This window comes from Grampus griseus, assembly GCF_964374135.1.
Source record: "Grampus griseus genome assembly, chromosome: 8".
NCBI lineage: Eukaryota > Metazoa > Chordata > Mammalia > Artiodactyla > Delphinidae > Grampus > Grampus griseus.
Genome location: NC_139002.1, coordinates 95,334,931 through 95,355,270, shown reverse-complemented (window position 1 = coordinate 95,355,270; position 20,340 = coordinate 95,334,931). Strand labels below are relative to the sequence as shown.

The 20,340-nt window shown below is 48.4% G+C and overlaps 1 long non-coding RNA gene across 1 annotated transcript in view; it reads right to left on the bottom strand.

Annotated features, from left to right (window-relative positions):
• Positions 1-18,714, bottom strand: part of LOC309826676 — a 122,658-nt gene extending 103,944 nt beyond the window's left edge. The window contains exon 1 of the long non-coding RNA XR_014297124.1: positions 18,634-18,714. This is a non-coding gene — a long non-coding RNA (uncharacterized lncRNA). The remainder of the gene's footprint in view (positions 1-18,633) is intronic.
• Between the last annotated feature and the right edge of the window lie 1,626 nt (positions 18,715-20,340).

Genomic DNA, 20,340 nt, shown 5'->3' with positions numbered 1-20,340 from the left:
CAGCCAGCAGGGAACCTGGGGAGGGGTGTTGAGGAGGAACACATAAAGCTGGAAGGAAAGTGAGCACGATAGAAGATAGAAGGTTCTCCCTGCTGAGAAGAGCCCAGGGGGTCAATCCCGGGGCAGGCTCCCAGGAAATACAGGCTGGGTCCAGCCTGCAGCCCTCACAAGGCCCACAGTGACCAGACTAGCTCCTCCCTCGGCTCAGCAGGGCCCGGAGCCTGGGCCGAGGTTCTCAGTGCACAGGTTAGACCTGATGGGCACCTGACCAACCGGTGTGGGGATGCCTGGTGTGTGGGCCCAGGGACCAAGCCCGATGTCCCAAGAGAACCCCATGCCCTCTGGCCACCGGACAGGTGGCCACATAGATTGCCATCTGTCTGAAACAATCAAGGCCCCCAGCCCTGTCCTTGGTCACAGCTGACCTCACACTTAAGATTCTGAAAACCACAGACCACAGGACCGTCAGCTCAGACCAGGACTGAAGCCAGGTCTTGGCTGCCTGACTCACCAGTATGTTCCTAGGAACCCCCTCCCCAGTGCCAGCCATGGTACGTGCACAGTGTGGAGAGAATGAATGAATGAGTGGATGAACAAATATTGACTAGCCACTGGGAAGTTCCTCAGAAATCAAGTGGGCCCCTCCTGTCCCCATTTCACAGGTGAGAAAACTGAGGCCTGGAGAAAAGAAGCAATTTTCTCATCACCAATCCATTGCCAAGGCTACCCTAAGGTCCAGCCGTCCACCGTAAGGCCTCCACCTTCCTCCAGGAGGGCTGGTTTACACTTGTTATAAGTACCCGCCTCCCTTGCTTTACTGAGGATTCTGTGTCCAGCGAAAGTGCCACAATCAATCAGTGATGTCTCTGAAAGGGAGGGAGGAGTGACAGCACATCTGCCTCGTATTTGCTCCTCCTGGCCTCCAGGGGAGGGGGGAGGGGAGGCGAAAATTCCCATCTCTCAATAGAGGCCTTTATTTGCCAACTTAGTCCTTTACCACAGGAGGCGGGAGGCGGGCTCAGCCCAGCTAGTTCTGGAAACTGGGCAACCCTGGGCCGCCTCTTCCCTTGTCAGTACCTTCCCCAGCTCAAAACCAGAAATAATCCTGCCGCACCCACATTTCGGCAGCTCCCCCTCCTGCTTCCTTCCACAGGTGCTATGTCCCTGCCCCCCAGGAAGTGCTGTCCTTCACACCTCCAAGGCCCTGTGCTCTTCCCGCTGCCCCAGTTACCCCTTCTGCTGAGAAAACAAATCCTTCCAGGCCCAGGACAAGAGGCAGCCCCTCTGCCCAGCTTTCCCCAGAGTCATACGGAGAGAGCCCATCTTGCCCATCCCCCTGCCCCCTCAGGTCTCGAAGCAACTGTTTCCTCCAACAGACACTGCTGTTCTTTGTTCACGTGCCCCCTTGAGAGAGAGGCCCGGGGCGGCGGGTGAGCTGCTCGCCTCAGTACCCGCAGCACCCGAACCGGGGCTGGAATACAGTAGGTGCTCGATAAGTGCATGGGGAATTATACTGACACATCTCCTCGGCCGCCCCTTCTGGAGCTGGAGTAAAGCCTACAAGGAATTGCAAGAAAGGAAAGGGAGGGCTTCAAGAGGCAGGCGGTGGGGAACCACAGTGTGATCTGTTAACAGTGGGAAAGGAGAGAGAATGAATTCATTTCCTCCCCGTAGTAATTTGCCTGTAAATATTCACAAAACACGCACTTTCTCTCGGCCTTCCTGTTAAAGATAAATGCATAAATAAACCAGCCTACCCAGGGCTTTGCACCCAGGCTGCTGTTCCTGTCCTAAAATACCAGAGTGACTATTTTGTTAGCCACAACCCTCGTGCAAGAGTCCCAGAGTGGGAGGGGGCTCAGCAGAGGTAGGGGTCAGCGCTGATGACTCTGGGGCTGGAGCAGATTTGCCTACAAGGCCCACGGAGTTGTGGACCCAGCAGCCCAGAGGCCAGAACAGGTGGCCTCATTGGCTGGGGTTTGGCTTGGAGAAGAGTATTCCCCACACCTCAACCCTGACCCCAGGGAGGGTCCGGAGGTCACACACAGGCCTCTGTGCTCCAAGTGGATCCCTTGATAAGGAGAAAAACAAATGCCTTCCTGAAATGCTAGAAATCCATGACATACGGAGAGGGAGCACGAAGGCCTCAGACAGACAGGCTATTGGAGGGCAATGACCTCTGGTCAGGGGGCCCTGTCAGGGCAGAAGTCTTCCATCCAGTGACCAGGCCCCTCATAAGTTACTACGGCTCCCTCTTGGTGTCCATCTCTGAGCACCTGGGGAGGGGTAAACGTAAGCCAGACAATGGCAGGAAGAAAGTGGGGCTCTTTCCTTCTCCCCAGACTGACCGTGCAAGCTCCCGGGGCACCAAGAGGGAGCTTGGGCCCAAAGCCCACTCCTGTTAACGTGCTCAGGGTATGGACCAAATCCTGAAAGACTGGTGAACCTGGACTCACTTAAGCAAGTCCTAGAAGGACAATGGCAAATCCTTGCACAGCACTGGCCTGGACAAGCTCTCTTGCTTTTAATCCTCATGGCAGCCCTAGGAGGCAGGTTACTATTATCGCCATTTTACAGATGGTAAAACTGAGGCCCAGAAATACAGCCACACAGGGAGTGGGAGATGGAGTCAGGATCCAAACCCAGACATTCTGGCCCTGGAGTCTCGCAAAATGACTAGCGCACAGAGGAGGAAGGACAGCAAAGTGGAAAGAAGCTGGACGCAGGGTCCCAGGACCGGGGTGTGTGGGACTTTTGGGGGTAAGGGAGTGTGTGTGCTGTTTTTCTTTTAAATATATAAAGGCCCAGGTATGCAGCCCACCCACATGATTACCTCACTTAATCTCATCAGTAGCTTTGTAAGGAAAGGCTATTATGCCCAATTCACAGATGGAGAAACCAAGGCTCATGAAGCTTAATGGTCTTCTTCCAGCCAGGAAGTGAGAGCCAGTATTTGAATCCAGACAAACTCACCACTGCCACCTCTACTGGCTTCAGGCCCAGCTCCTCTACCAGCCAGAGTGACTTGGAGCAAGTCCCTCACCTGGTGGGCCTCAGTTTCCACATCTCTAAAATGGTCCTTTCCTGAGCCCCAGCCCAGGGTGGCTGGGAAGACAGTGTGAGACAGTAGCGAAAGTGAAGGAAGGGCCACTGCACAGAACACAGCCTACGCCGCAGGCTCTAAAGCCCAAGTCCTGGCCACACCTAGAGGACTGACATTTACAACAGCGCACCCTGACGCCCACAGGATACTCTGCCAGCAAAGAGATTCAATTATGGTCATTATGGTGCACTTAGGAAAACCAGGGAACAGCCTGATACATTTCAGAAAGATTTGCAAGAGCAGAGGATGAATCAAAATGAGTTTTCTACTTAACCCTCAGTTAAACAGAAAATCCATTCAACCACAAGGCATCACTCTGTCTTCCCACTCTCCAATCATTTTTTTTCTTTACTGTCTGCCACTTCGATTTATATTTTTATTCCCTGAAGCTGCCTTAGGATGAAAAATAAGTTCATTGATGGAGAGAAAGATGTCATAAACCTCTATGGGTCTGCAGCCCTGTATCAACATCCTCAAACCTCTGCTCTCTCTAACAGGGCAAAGGCGAGTACACTGCCTATATCCGTGGCTGCCAGAGGAGCTGGCGGGCTCTGGAGGAAGCAGTTCCTCGGGCCCAAGGAGGAGTGCTAATTCACACCTCCCACCAGCCCCTCCTCCTCCCTTCACAAAGCAAACCAAACATCTGCAGTCCTTGGAAGCTTCCAGAAAAAGGCTGGGGAAAGGATGTGCTCGGAGGGACCACAGGGGCTGGATTCCTTGACCTCCAAGTGTGTTAAGCCACAGAGCCGTGGTGATCAGAGTTGTCGGGGAGGCACGATCGATCAAGAGCAAAAAAGGATAGATTCAAGTTAGGGAGAGTGTTCCCCCCATGAAATAGGAAAGAAAACACAGCAGCAGCTAGTTTTCTGTATCGTTAAATAAAGGAGCATTGAATACCCACAAGACCCTCCAGGCACACAGTTGCCAGATAAAATCCAGGATGCTCACTGAAGAGTTTGCATTTCAGATAAACACTAAATAACGTTTTAGCTTATGTTCCAAATAGTCCATGGGACTAATACTGATGGGATATACTCGCACTAAAAAATGATTCACTGGCTATACAAAGTTCAAATTTACCTGGGCGTCCTGTAGTTTTATTTGCTAACCTAGCGACTGTTTCCAGGAGGCACGCATCTAGCATCTAACATTGGTGGACACTGGAAGCGAGCTGCGTGCCCACAGAGGGGGCCCCTAACCCAGTGCTGTCCAGGAAGGAGTACTACGCGATTGTTTTGCAGCGGGAGCTGGTGCGCAAAGAAAAGCAGGAAGTCGAACTCGGCGGACTTTCTGGAGGCATCTTTGCCGAACATGCTCCTGGATGGGAACAAAAGCAGGAAAGGAATGGGCCTCTTGTGCTGAGAGGGGCACTGAGCGATTTCTCTTCCCTTCGTTTTCCAAGCTCTCTGTAATGTTGTTTTGCAGCCTTAACAATAACAGCGTGCGCTGGCACACACGCCCAAGCACACAAAGGGCTCAACTTTTCTTAGCTTTGAGAGGAATCAGGTTGTTCTATCAGATTTAGAGCTCATTGAAGTTGAGGACTGGGAATTTTTAATCCCTGTATCCCAGTGGATGCTCAGTGAATGATGGAGGGAAAAAGAAAGGAAGAAAGGGAGGGAGAGAGGGAGGATGTGTCGGCACAAATGCCAAGAGCTGGGAAATCAGCACTTGGAAAGGGGCTCCTGGGGCCCAAGGGGACCTCCCAGGCTGGAGGAGCCACTCTATCGCCCTGGGTCTCCTCGCTCCCTCTCCTGGCTGAGGAGGTCTCCACCATCATGGGCCTGGGTGCTATTTGGAGAGCAGGCAGTACACAGCCGCAGGTCTCAGACCCCCTGCCCCGCAGTGCTCTGCGTGTACCCAGAGCCACTGCCCATCAGGGTGATGCACCACCAGAAGGAGGAACGGGCCTGCAGAGCTTCCCCCAGAGACAGACAGCAGGTTCTGCACCCTCCTGCTTTGCCCTGTTCCCCTCCGGTGGGATGCGCCTGCCTCTCGGTTCAAGTTCAGTTTAAACAGATGTTGTGTTCCTAAGAAGCGAGCCCCGTCTTTGAAGCCCGGGAGAAAATCTCAGCTCCGAAGGGATGTTTCCTACCAAGAAGACTCTCCAGGGAGCCTTGGAAGAGATAAAAACCCAAAGTCCTGGATGCTTTTCTCCTGGTATTTATGAGATTTTTCATTAGAACGGCCGTCTTCACGGACCGCTCTGCCGAAAGGGAAAGGGAAGGAGAGAAAGGGAGGGAGAGAGGGTAGGGATCCCACCGGGCAGGCCTGGATGTGTCCCCGGGAGGGAGGTAGCCTCACATCCACCAGGGCAAACTGTCACCCACGGATGAAGCTTTCGGTGCCCGACCCTCTGTGCACAGATGGTACTCAGAACCAGGGTGGCCTTTAGGAACTAGAGCCTAATGCCAACCTACTCAGGGTCCCCCAGGACACCAGGCTCCATTCTGCCTCCCTCTTCAGTGTGTGCTGGACACCTGGAAGGCCTTTCTGCACCTATGCCCACCTGCAAACTAGCTGGCCATACTGCAGGACCAGCCCACAGGGTCTCCCCCTCAGGGTCCCCCGCCCCCTCCCCTCCATCGCCCAGCAGCCCTCGTGGAAACATCTCCCAAGGGCGGGGTAGTGGGAGCGGTCTGCGCAGGGTCCATAGGGGATGAATTGCTTGTAGGGAATTTAAAAACAAACATAAAACCGACTGAAAGCTGACAATTCTAAACAATGTCAATGATGAAACATACTGCCTTAAAAAAAAACCCTGTTGCTCCAGGCTCTAAACAATTGCTGTAATCACAGCTGAGTTTTAATAATACGTGTGGAAGCTTCAAATGAGCACATTTTTATTACTTGACCTTTAATAAACATTGTGTTTACATGGACATTAGTTCAGAGAACACCCACTTATTCCCCAACACAAGCCAATTCTGCTACACACGTTCATTGTGAGAATAAGGATTCAGAACGCTGGAGTCCTCTTTGAACATAGTTCCAGTCCCTATGCCACCAGATATTCTCACAGTTAAATAGCAGATTTTAACCAGGCAATGACAGCGCAGTGATTTAAGGATGAGGAAACAGAAACGGATTATCGCCAAGGCCGCCACCTCTGTTCATTCTCCCAACCTTGTGGGGTTCACTCTTTTGGAACTTTGTGTATTTTTCTCTTTTTTCAAAATATACATTAATGTAATTAACAAGTATGAACCCATTACTTTTTCCCCCATTTTTTGCACTGTAATGTCTGTTTGTTGACTGGCCTGGTTCTATATACGAAGTCCACTAAAGGGAAAGGTTCACTGTTTCTTTTCTGGCCATTATTAGAATTGGTTTTATTTCACCACTGTTACTGAAAATAATTTTGTTGTATAGAGATGACAGGTGTTTAAAAGCCATCTTCCCCAGGTGTTGAATATCCTAGGTATGTCCTGCTGCTCCTGTTCTATTTTATGTCGGTCACTGACAGCTGAACAACGCCCGCCTTCAGGGCAGGCTAAGCCTGGGCTTGCTCTTGCAGCTGGTTTCTCTTCTGGAACAGTTCCCAGGACAATGCAAAAATATCTGTTCACCCTGGTGTCCTGGATGGGCCACCCTCAGGGCAGCTCCAGGTAGCAGCCAGTGGGCACCTTCTACAGGCCCTCCAAGACCGTGCACTCCCCAATCATCTTCTCCATCCACACTCACCCCCAGGGGATCTCATTAAGCACTAAGGCTTGAAATACTCTATAAGCTGACGGCTCCCAAATTTGTCTCTCCAGCCCGGACCTCACCCCTGAACTCCAGGTTTGTATCTCCATCCATGTTCTTGCCACGTCCATTTGGATGGATAAATGTCTCAGCTTAAAATGCCTCAAAAGAGAACTCAGTACGTTCTCCTTAGACTCCTCCAAAGCCTAGCCACCCGGGCTCCTCCGTTTACAAAACTCTACGGTCACCCTTGACACCTCTCTTTCTCTTCCACCCCATCAGTGAGTCTTTCAGCTCTTCTTTCAAAACAGACGGTGAATGTTTTGGCTTCAAAGCACCTCCACCACCATTTTATTCTTCCAAATCACCTCATCTCTTGCCTGGATTCTAACATCAGTCTCCACCCCTGTCTCCTTGTCCCCTGTGGTCTGTCCTCCACCCTGCAGCCAGAGTGATCTTGGTAAAATGTAAATTCGATCCTGTCTCTTCCTTGTTTACTGGCTTCCCATCACATTTAGAGTCAAAATCCAAAGTCCTCACCTAGCTGGCAGCTCCCTCCTGGCCTCTCCTTCCTTACCTCCTTCCCTCTAGCACCCTGGCCTCCTTGCTGGTCCTCCAACATGCCAGCTGCCTGCCTGCCAGGAAGGCTCTTCCCCCACATGAAGTCAAGACTCATTCCTCACTGCCTGCAGGTCTCTGCTCAAATGACATCTGATCAGGAAGGCCTTCCAAGCACCCGCTATGCGAAATAGCACAGCCCTGGCCACTCCCTGTCCCTTCCTGCCTCTAATACTGCCTGACATTCAGCTTGTTTGACCTCTGTCTCCTGCAACTAGAAGCCAAGCTCCATGAGGCCAGGGACTTCGCTCTTTTGTTCACTATGATATTCCTAGAATGTAGAGCAAAACCTGGTACATAGTAGGGGCTCAACAAATACTTATTGAATCAATGAATGTGGACTCACATTTGATATCTGCCCTCAAAGAACACTGGGCTAAGTATTGTTGCCACAATACCCATTCTGCAGATGTGGAAACTGAGAGAATAGAAGGGGTATACCCTCAAGATCCCTCAGATAGTGACAGATTAAAACATATGCTTCAAAGGAGAGGAACTCAATAGAGAAAAATCAATAAAATCAAAACTGGTTCTTTGAGAAAATTGATAAAAATAAAAAAGCCTCTAAACAGGCTAAGAAAAAAAGAAGATACAAATTATTAATATCAGAAATGGAAGAGAGGACATCACTATAGTTCCCACAAACATGAAAAGAGAAATAAAAGAATACTATGAATAATTCTATGCCCATAAATTTGATAACCTAGATGAAATAGGCCAATTCCTTGACACAACTGGCCAAAACTCATACAAGAAGAAATAAACAGTCATAGGCCTGTATCTATTAAACAAGTTGGATCACTAATTAATGACCTTTCAAAAGAGAAAACATCAGGCCCAAATGGGTTCACTGGTGAATTCTATCAAACATTTAAGGAGGAAAGTGTACCAATTTGCAACAATCTCTTCCAGAAAATATTAGCAGAGAAAATACTTCCTAACTCATCCCATGATTAACCTAATACCAAAACCAAAAAAGACATTCTGAGAAAAGAAAACTACAGACCATACCTCTTATGAACATAGATGCAAAGATCATCAACAAAATATAAAATATTAGCAAACAGAAATGAAAAAAGTATAAAAAGAATTATATACTACGGCCAAGTGGGATTTATCCCAGGTATGCAAGACTGGTTCAGCACTCAAAAATCAGTTAATGTAATCCATTATATCAAAAGGCTAAAGAAGAAAAAGCACATGATCACATTAATAGATACAGAAAAGGCATGTGACAAAATCCAATACTCATTTATGATAAGACTCTCAGAAAACTAGAAACAGAGGGAAATTTCCTCAACTTGATAAAGAATGTCTACAAAAAACCTACAGCTAACATCATCCTTAATGGTGAGAAACTAGAAACTCTCGCATTAAGGAGCAATGCGACAAGTCTCACCACTGCTTCTTAGTTCTGTACTGGAAGTCCTAGTTAATGCAATAAGACATAGGGGTTTTTTTACTTTCACAGATTGGGAAGGAAGCTTTTTAAATTTTTACAGGTGTTTTAATTTTACAGATTGGGAAGGAAGAAATAAAACTGCCTTTGTTCACATACGACATGATTGTCTACGTATAAAATCTGTAAGAAATGACAAAAAAAGGGGCTTCCCTGGTGGCGCAGTGGTTGAGAGTCCGCCTGCTAATGCAGGGGACACGGGTTCATGCTCCGGTCTGGGAAGATCCCACATGCCGCGGAGCGGCTGGGCCCGTGAGCCATGGCCACTGAGCCTGCGCATCTGGAGCCTGTGCTCCGCAACGGGAGAGGCCACAACAGTGAGAGGCCTGCGTACCCACCCCCCCCCCAAAAAAAAGAAATGACAAAAAAAACCTTCTTGGAACTAATAAGTATTTACAGCAAAGTGAGGTTGCAGGATACAAGTTTAGTATACAAGAGTCCATTGCTCCCCTATACACAAACAATGAACAAGTGGAATTTGAAATTTAACAAAATAATAATACATTTCCATTGGCATCAAAAGAAATGAAACAAGGTAGAAATTTAACAAAATATGTACGAAATCTATATGAGGAAAAACTACAACACTATGATGAAAGATATCAAAGAGGAACTAAGTAATTAGAGAGTATTCCATGTTCATGGATAGGAAGACTCAATATTGTCAAGACGTCAGTTCTTCCCAACCTGATCTATAGATTCAATACAACCTCAATCAAAATCCCAGTAAGTTGTTTTGTGGTTATCAGCTACTGATTCTAAAGTTTTATAAAGAGGAAAAAGACCCAGAATAGCCAACACTATATTAAAGGAGAAGAACAAAGTCAGAAGACTGACACTACCCAACTTTGAGACTTACTATAGGGGGCTTCCCTGGTGGCGCAGTGGTTGAGAGTCCGCCTGCCGATGCAGGGGACGCGGGTTCGTGCCCCAGTCTGGGAAGATCCCACATGCTGCGGAGCGGCTGGGTCCGTGAGCCATGGCTACTGAGCCTGCGCGTCCAGAGCCTGTGCTCCGCAACGGGAGAGGCCACAACAGTGAGAGGCCCGCTTACCACAAAAAAAAAAGACTTACTATAAAGCTATAGTAATCAAGACAGTGTGGTATTGGCAAAAGAATAGACAACTAGATCAACGGAAGAGAATAGAGAGCACAGAAATAGACCCACATAGATACAGTCAACTGATCTCTGACAAAGGAGCAAAGGTAATACACTGTTGAAGAAGTAGTCTTTTCAACAAATGGTGCTGGAACAACTGGACATCCACATGCAAAAAAAACTAATCTAGACACAGATACTATAACCAACAAAAAAATTAACTCAACATGGATCACAGACCTAAAAGTAAAACACAAAACTATGAAACTCCTAAAAGATAACACAGGAGAAAGATCTAGATGACTTTGGGTATGGCAATGACTTTTTAGATACAACATCATAATCCATGAAAGCAATAATTGATAAGCTAGACTTGATTAAAATTTTAAATTCTGCTCTGTGAAAGACATTGTCAAGAGAATAAGAAGCCACAGACTGGGAGTAAATGTTTGGAAAAGATATATGTAAAGGACTATTATACAAAATATGCAAAGAACTTGTAAATTTGTAAGCTTGCATTGTAAAACTCAACAATAAGTAAACAAATAACCCAATTTAAAAATGACAAAAGACCTGAACAGACAACTCACCAAAGATACACAGATGGAAAATAGCGTATAAAAAGATGCTTTACACCATATGTGATCAGGGAATTGCATACATTGGATACCACTATACACCTATAAAAATGGCCAAAATCCAAAACTCTGACAACACCAAATGCTGGCGAAGATGTGGAACAACAGGAACTCTCACTCATTGTTATAGTGGGAATGCAAAACAGTGTAGCCACTTTGCAAGACAGTCTGGCAGTTTCTCACAAATTTAAACATACTTTTACTGTACAATCCAGCAGTTGTGCTTCTTCGTGTTTACTCAAATGAGTTGAAAACTTATGTCCACACCAAAACCTGCAGAAGTTTTATAGTAGCTTTATTCATAATTGAAAGCAAACAAGATGTCCTTCAGTAGGTAATGCATAAACAAACTGTAGTACAACCAGACAATGGAATACTATTCAGTGCTAAAAAGAAACGACCTCGGCATTATTCACAATAGCCAAAATGTGGATGCAATCCAAGTGTCCATCAACAAATGAATGAATGAGCAAAATGTGGTTTACACATACTGAGAAATATTATTCCGCTTTAAAAAGGAAGAAAGTTCTGACATACGCTACAACATGGATAAACCTTGGGGATATTACACTAAGTGAAGTAGGCAGTAAAAAAAAAAATAATAATGTACGATTCCACTTACGTAGGTACTTAGAGTAGTTAAAATCACAGGGACAGAAAGTAGAATGGGGGGTGCCGGGGGCTGGGAGAAGGGAATAGGGAGGTATTGTTTGATGGGTATAGTTTCAGTTTCACAAGATGAAAAGAGTTCTGGAGATGGATGGTGGTGACGGTTGCACAACAATTTGAATGCACTTAATACCACCAAACTGTACACTTAAAACGGTTAAAACATTAACTTCTGTTATGTGTATTTTACCACAAACAAAAAAAATAGGGGAAAAAAAGGAGTTATCAAAACATGAAAAGACATGGAAGAACCTTAAATGTATATTACTAAGTGAAAAAAGGCCAATCTAAAAAGGCTCTGTACTGTATGATTCCAACACTATGACATGAAGAAAAAGGCAAAACGATGGAGACAGTAAAAAGATCAGTGATTGCCAGGGCTTAGTATGGAGGGAAGGATGAATTGGTGAAGCAGTGAAACTACTCTGTATGAGCAGTTTCCACTATAGTAGTCTGTATATAGTATATACATAGTAGTATATATATAGTAGTAGTATGTATATAGTATATAGTATACTCTGTATGAGTAGTACAGTAGTAGTACCTAGTAGTATGTAGTACTATGTACAGTAGTACCGTAGTACATAGTAGTATGTATATAGTATATCGTATACTCTGTATGAGTAGTTTCCACTATAGTAGTATCCACTATAATGGTGGATACATGTCATTATCCTTTTGTCAAAACCTATAGAATGAATGTACAACACCAACAGAGAACCACAGTATAAACTATGGGCTTTGGGTGATAACGATGTGTCAATGTAGGTTCATCAATTGTAATGCATGTGCCACTGGGTGCGGGATGTCAGTAGTGCGGGAGACTGTACATGTGCGTAGGGATGTATATAGAGACAGAGAATGTGAGAATTCCCTGCACTTTCCCCTCAATTTTGCTGTGAATCTAAAACTGCTCTAGAAAATAAAGTCTATTAAAAAAAAAAAAACAGCTTCAGAATCCACAGCCCGATCTCCTTCCTCCATCCCACAGTGCCTTTCTTTCAGAACTTAGCCCTGACCATGGCCCAGAAAGGGAAGACAGCTCGGCAAACCCCAAAGCACAGGGAATGGCCCCATTCATTGCTTCTCAGATAATATACTACCACAGCCACCAAACATCACTGCCAGCCAGTTTGGACTTCTTCCTTTATTTGTAGGCTATAAATTAAAATACATTGTTTTACACTTTTAACTAATAAAAGACACAGCTGGGTGCAGCAGAATGATCACCAGTCCAGGTCAGAAGACTCACAGACTGAGCCCATCTCTACCACTCCATAGCTGTGTGACCTCGGGCAAGTCACTTCCCCTCCCTGATGCTGACATGCATCTGAAAATGGGGTTTCTATTCCCTCCCTCTTTGCCACATCTGGCTGTTTGAAAGTTCTTCAGCTGTGATTCACAATGTGGATATAGGTCATTACTTAAAAAAAAAAAAAAGCCATTTAAGGGCATGTTTTGCTAATTTTTGCTGCATGAACAGAAAAACAATGATTTGCTCATTCTTTAGAAGAGGAAGTTTAGACTTATTATTATCTCTCCATGATGTTAAGTAGTGGTCACCCCACAGAGTGAGGGGGTGGTCTGGCCTTGCTCTCACAGCCGACCAGGTCAGGGAGAGGGGGCAGCTCGGAGGGAGAAAGCTCCACTGGCTGGGCCTCCCATCGGGGACAATGGGTGTGTGGTCCTGGGATGAACCTTCTTGTGCAAATTTAAAACAACTTGAAAAACAAAAGAAGGAAAAGGTTTGGGATGGACAATATCCTAGAAGGCAGAGAAGGACCAGGTTGCTGTCATGAGTCACATATGGACACAGGGCTGGCCCCAGGCCAGAAGGTTCTGGCAGACTTTGAGCTGAGTAAGCAGGAAACTGGGGTGGTGAGAACCTGTCACCCTGTCCCCTCACACACGTGTCCCAGGGAGTGAGGGGGAAGCCAGGAGGGAGACGAGGCCTGGGGCTGCTACCCCTTCCTGCCCTTAAACACAGGGCTTGTGCCCCATCAGTCAGAATTGGACAAAAAGGAAGGGTGGTACTGGGACCACACAGGTAATGAGATCCACCACTTCCTGGAATGTTGTCTCCTTCCTGGGCAGTGGGCTACACACTTGATATCCATCGCCTCATTTAATCTTGACCATGAAGCCTGCAGTTGTAATGACTATCTTCATCTAACAGGAGAGTACACTGAGTTCATCTGCCCCAGCTGAGAAATAGCCCTGAAATTCATCTAATACCAAAGCTGTGCTCTCCCTCCTGGATTAACCTGCCTTATGGTTTACAAATAATGCATGGAAATGTGATGTAAGCAGCAAGAGTGAATCCCTTTTCTACTTGGTCAACGAAAAGATGGGAGCTTGAGTCCAAACAGGATGCGGGAATCCCTGGATCCCAACGCCACGTCAGCTCCATGAACAGACATCAAAGTTCTGGACTGAGGGAGATGATGGTCTCACCCACCTTGGCTGGACTCAGAACACAGCTGGAGCTCTGGCCTCAGCTCTGAGGGCTGAACTATGATAGTGCCAAGTTCAGGCCAGAGTCCACCCAGAAGAGGGTCAAGAGAGCAAGAAGTGCAGAGAGCACCTCGACCTGCATCCTCAGAGGGAGGCAGAGGGAACTATGACCCTGCACCCAGAAGATGAGAGGCTGTGGGGTGGGGACACAGGAGAATGGCCGGGAGAGAAAGGGGTGACACTTGCTCCCTTCAGCCCCACAAAGCAGGTTTGGGGCAAGAAGATGGAAGGCACAAGGAAATAGATCTCAGTGCAGCACAAGGAGGCATGTTGACCTGTCAGAGACAGCCCAAGGCGGCCCAAGGCAGCATAGGCTGCATTGGAGGCTATGAGCCTCAAGTCCCTGGTTGGGCGGATACTGACAACCACCTGGCAGGAACTTTGGGGTGGAGGACCTGCCACGCATTCTCTGCCAAGGATCTGTCAAGGCCTTTAAGTCCCTTCCAGCCTTTGCAGAGCTGACCCGCTTGACCCACACCCAACCCTCTGAATGAGCAGGCAGAGAATATCAATTCACCTTACAGAGGCAATGGAGGTGCTCAGAGAGGTTGAGCAACTTGCCCAAGGTCACACAGTGGAGCAGAGCTGGACTGGGACTCAGGTCTTCCTCCAAATCACACTGGGGTGGGTAAGAGGTTAATCAAGCTCACCTGGACCACTGGCTTCCGTTCTCACCTTTGGCATCTCTAAAGCCTTCCCGGAATCAAGGAGAATCAGGATGTCTCCCTCACTAACCTCTTTCAACTCTATCATGGCCTCTTCACCCCCACGATTGAAGCTTTAGTTCAGGGCCACATCCTCTCCACCCTGCACTGCCCTGGATCATTCCAGCAGCCTCTCAACCAGCCTCCCTAACTGTGCCTCATCTTCCTCTAAACACCAGTAGTGCAAAAACTTTGGTTGCACATTGGAATCACCTGGGGAGCTTTAAAATATACTAATACTTCTCCGTAAGTTACACATAAAGCAACAGTAATCAAAACAGCATGGTACTGGCATAAGGATAGATATATGGACCAGTGGAAGAGAACTGAGAATCCAGAAATAAACCTACACATCTATGGCCAATGGATTTTCAACAAGGGTGCCAAGATTATTCAATGGGGAAAAACAGTCTCTTCAATGGTGGTCCTGGAGTAACTGGATACCCACGGGCCAAAGAATGAAGTTGGACCCCTACCTCACACCATGTACAAAAATTAACTCAAAATGAATCAATGACCTAAATATAAGAGCTAAAGCCTTAAAACTCTTAGAAGAAAACACAGAGGTAAACCTTTATGACCTTGGACTTGGCAATGCATTCTTAGCTATGACACCAAAAGTACAAGCAACAAAAGGAAAAACAGGTAAGTAGGTACAGGCTCTGCTGTGGCGGCAGCCAGGCCTCCTTCACCACCACCCACCCCCACCAGCCACCTGCTTCCCACTGTCAGATCTCAGCAGGAGGACCATCTAGAGGCCTCCTAAAAATTGCCTTCACTCATTTGCTCAGCCTGCTATAGAGGGCTGGCTGGGGAGACAAAAACATCAAGGGATTCCCCTTTCTGCCTGACCTCCAAACTCCATGCAAGGCTGGGTGGAGAACGCAGGAGCAGTGCAACCATGGGAGCTGTGGGCTGTCACTGCAGGCATGTGGGGTGCTCTGGGGACACATGGGGACCACCATGAATGCCATGGGGTGATGCTGTGAGTTCCTGGGGGGTGCTTCACGAATGACTTAGGTGGCTCTATGGGCACCATGGGGAGCCACTGTAGTGCTGTGGGGAGTCCCTATGGACACGCACAGGGCACCTCTGTAGGTGTGGAGGGGTGCCTTTGCGGGCACTGTGGGTGCCGTGGGTGGCTATGGTAAACACACTATCCTTAGGGCAGGAGCCCCATGTTTGGGTCCTAACCTTGTTGCTTTTAAGAGGTGAACCCTGGAATAATTTACCACTTTTCTGAACTCCAGTTGTCCTCACTTAAAAAGAGCTTATTAATCCCTGCCTCTTGGGGTGTGGGGGGGATCAGGGATTACCTACAGAAAGGGCCCAGGAAAGATCACCAGGAGTGAAGTGTAAACCATGGGATAAAGGCTCAGGGAGAGCTGTTCACACCCGAGATGGCCCCATGCCCCAGCGGTGTCAGAACAGAGAGCTGACACAAGCCAGGCCCTCCATCTCAGTCCTTTTTTAGACCACGCACAGAGTGAGGTATGTGTCTCCAGGGTAACCCCACTGTGTGGTCACAAACACCCAGCTTTCACATCCCAAGAGCCTGAGCCTTTTCAAGGAGGTCACCTTGGGAGGCTCCCCACATTATTCCAGGGGGCTGCCCTCGTTCATCTAGCCGGTGATTTCCTGGCCCTCATAACCACCTGGGGGTGGGGTGGGGTGTGCAAGCTGTTTGCCCATTTTATAGATAAGAAAACTGAGACTCTGGGCAATCAAAGCACTCACCCGGAGTCAAACAGCTACTGAAGGGCAGAGCTTCGACTCAGCCTCCACCAGCCCCCAGCAAACATTTCCCGCAACAGCTCACGCCTGTCTGCCCGTCGCTGACACTCATCTTTGGATTCTCCCTGTGACTCTATAATTTCTGGTTCTGACTAACAACAGGGGCCAGGCAAAATTACTCTGCCCCCTCAGCAGCCCTGCTGAAGGTAAACCAAGAACGACGGCCCCCTTGCTGCTTTTTTCTGTACTTAAGAGATTTTCCTCTCGTCTGAGGCCCACGGCTTCCCCTGATGGAGAAACATCCCGAGGAAGTTAAGCTTTTTCTGACTCGCTTCAGTGCCTTCTCCTGATTAAGAAAACCTGGTGGGATCCAGGCTCTGTGATAAGGTGAGAGCTTCCTGCAGGGACCAGGGCGGCTGCTGCCAGGAGGCTTACAATGTAGATTATGGCCCAGGAGGTTGGCAGAGCAGGGTGAGCTGTGGGACACAGACACTGTCGAGGGCGTGAGAGAAGCCCCCCAGGCCCTGGCCTCGCTGCTCCTCTGCCACTGACCTCTTGGGTGGGCCTTGACGTGGCCCTGTTTTATCTGCTGCTAGGACCTGGCCACCCTGCCTTGGATTCCAGCCTAAAATAATCCCAGCCGGCCAGGGGGCACATCCAAAGTTAAGAGGATGAACTTGGAGACCAGGTGAATATCAGATCAGTGAGTCAGAAAGTGGCCGGTGCTTCCCAACCAATGGCACCAGAGGCAGCTGAAATCGCAAACACCATCAGGCGGCTGGGCGCAGCACTTTAACGTGGGTACCCGCCATCCACCCTCACAGCAGCCCCAGGAGGCGGAAGGCCGGTGGAGGGGGTCTGTAGGGAGGGAGGGTGTGGGGAGATTTCTTCAGCCCCCTCATCTCATCTTCTCCCCAAAACAACCCCATGAGTAAGTGCGATGTTCCCATTTCAGAGATCAGAAAATCAAGACTCACAGAGATTTTACGAAGAGCCCAAAGTTTAAGAAAAAAATTCTAGGAAAGAACTCACTTCCATGTCTTTTTCAGGAAATGAATTTCGGAGAGGTGATTTAGCTTCAAGGATTTTTTAACCTTAAGATTCAAGTCATAGAGCTGGTAAGCAAAATGCACAAGAATGCTTGGGGAGCTCAGGGAGGGGCTTCAAGTAAAGCCACATTACTTACTGCTGGGTGACCTTTAGCAAGTCGCTTAACTTCTCTGAGGCCTGGTTTTCTCTTCCCTGAGGTGGAGGTGATAACAGGGCTGCTGGGAGAGGGGTTGCACATAGCCCTCCACTTGGCATGGAGAAGCCCTCAGTCAGTGTTGGTTAATCTGGCTCTTCTCATTAGTTGGGACTCAAGCACAGTCGCAGCTGCACCTCAGACCCTGTGGTCTTTCCCCTGAGGCTCTGAGTCATCCTTTGCTCGAGACTGGCAATCGAATCTCCTCAGAGCTTTCAAATCCCCTCTCCTCTCCACAGCCATGCCCAAGCCCCACCTCCATCTCTGCCTCCCCGCTGCCCCCAAATCTGCCCTTCCCCCAGCTCAGCCCTGGTCTTGGGACCTCAGCAACTGAGGCCCTGCGGGCTGGAACAGAGATTCAAGTCACTGCTGCCCCACTTTACAGATGCGAAAATGAGGTCCAATGAGGGAAATGGCTTGTAAGGGCTCTAGAGGCACAATGGTGCCACAGACTGGGCCAGAGGACCGATATCCTGGCTCCTCATTCAGGAACCTTCCCTGAGGCGACCCAGCCCGTCACCAGTCCTGGGATTGTGGGCAGCCCAAGAAGCTCCCAGAGCCCAAGAAGCAGACCAAGGCTTCTCCGTTCCCAATTCCGTCATGGAATTTGGTGATTGGTCCTAGTCCTTGTGGATTTGAACTTTATCCAAAAAGACAGTCCTGGAATGGGGGAGGGGATGGGGTGAGGGAAGGGCTGGAAATCACCCCAGGAAGGTATTTCCTTCCCACAATCCCAAGACCATGGTGGGTGCGGAGGAAGGGGAGGCGTGGCAGGGGTCCTTGACAGAGGCGGGACCCTCCGTGATCCCCCCAGGAGCTCTGCTTTCCCTTGGAGGTTTCACTCCCTCCAGCCCTTCAACCCTCACTTCCTGGATCGACTCAGGACCCAGCATGACCTTCGGCCCCGTCAGTGGGGTGGCACCCAGTCTGGTGAGACCCCATCGGCCTCTGTCTCCTCACCCCTCACCTTCGCTCCCCAGCCCCGAGCAAACATCTGGGGGTGAGGACAAGAGAAAAGCCGCCCTTTGCCTGCCCTGCCCTCCAGCACGAGCTGAGAGCTTTCTCACTCAGAAATGGAGAGTCTGGAGGGGCAGGGAGCAGAGAGAAGATTAGACCCTCTTATTCGAATACGTTAAGACCCACACTCCCATGTCGCCAATCATACCTCTTTCAACTGGTGTCTTTTCCTTTCAGGGGTGTCAAGATTCTCTTGAAGTCTCTTTCTGATGGTAGCTTCAGGATAAACTCTAGAAGGAAAAGAGGGAGAAATACATTTTAAAAAAGCAAGTGTGGGGGGCATGTGGCTTCTGGGGGCCACTTCGTCCAGCTGTGCACCCGCTCCCTCCTCCCATCTCTGAAGGTGCAGAAGCCACAGGCCCCGTGGCCAGAGAGACAGAAGCAAGCACCCAGCCCCACGGAGGGTCCCAGGATGGCATCCCCAGAGCCTAGGGACTGGGGCGTATTTTCAGTCTTCCAAAATCAGGAAGCCTGCACAACGTCCCTGTGATGAGACGGAGCGTGCCGTAACCACAGCGACACATTGGATCACTTTGCTTCTAGCTAGAATAGTATCATCTTGGTGTGGGAACTCCATTTTCCTCAGGCAGAAAAAAGGCTTTCTGAGTCATTTTGAAAATGCAAAAGCGAATTAATCATTGCCTAATGAATGCAGGCTTTGGGGCAGACGGAGATTTTCAAGATCTGGTATCCGTGAAGAGATAAGTAATAAGTGGAGAAATCTTTGGTGGTGAGAAAAGCAGCTCAGTCCCAGAGTGCAGGGGCGAGAAGTCCAGCCTCTCCCCCGACCCCTGCCTCCTCTCCGTCAGTTTGACAAAGAGTCCCCAGGTCACGGGAGAAGGATCAAATTCACCATGTCCAGGCCACGTACCTGTCAGCCAAGGCTTAGGCCGGTCCCAGGGGACCAGCTTGTTCACAAACCCAGCTGAGTAACAAAAGGGCAAAACTTCACAGCGGAGTGGGAGCGGGGAGGGCTAAGCACCCCCGTCCTTCCCTTCCCAACAACCTGGCGGCACAGAAGCAGCCCCGATCAACTTTCATATTGTCTCAAATGACAATGACACTAATCCCGACGCCCTCAACAATTCCATGAGAAAGTATGGCCACTTTGGAGATAAGGACCATGGTGAATTCAGAGGCATTAACTCACCCAAGGACTTACCACTGAAAAGGGGCAGGGCCAGGGCTACACTCAGGTCTGTGGGAAGTCAAGTCCCTTGCAAGTGCATCTCCATGGTAGGAGAGGAGCAATCAGGAGAGCCATGAGTTCAAGGTCGACCCTGTAGATCCCAACAGCAGTGCCCCCTGGGCATGTAAGAAGTTCTCAGAACTCCCTGCTAACTGATGGGGAACAGGGCTTGGCCAGAGGACGTGATCTCGCTTTATTTAGCTATCTCTGCCTCAGACGTCCACCCAGGCAGTGTCAGCCCAAGGGACCTCAAGTGTCATGGGCCAGACTAAGGCTAGTCAGAGGAATTCATGATACATATACACATCCGTATACATATACAGCCATATCCGTATCCACACACATGCATATACATATGGATGAAGATATATAATATAATATAATATAATATAATATAATTTTCATTTTTAACTATAAAAGTGAAAGTTTGTCCATACTCGTTCATTCTATTTAACAGATAAACCCACTGCAAAATCTTTGTAATACGACGTTGTAGGCTATAGTACATGTAATCACACATGTGTGTACATGTGTGCATAAGCATGGGCCCATGGGGGCCCACAAGCAGACAGTGGCAATTTTTTACACAAATGGGATCTTACCTCGCATGTTCTACAACCCCAGTTATCAGTGATAACATGTCTACCTCTGCGAGTGAGCACACAT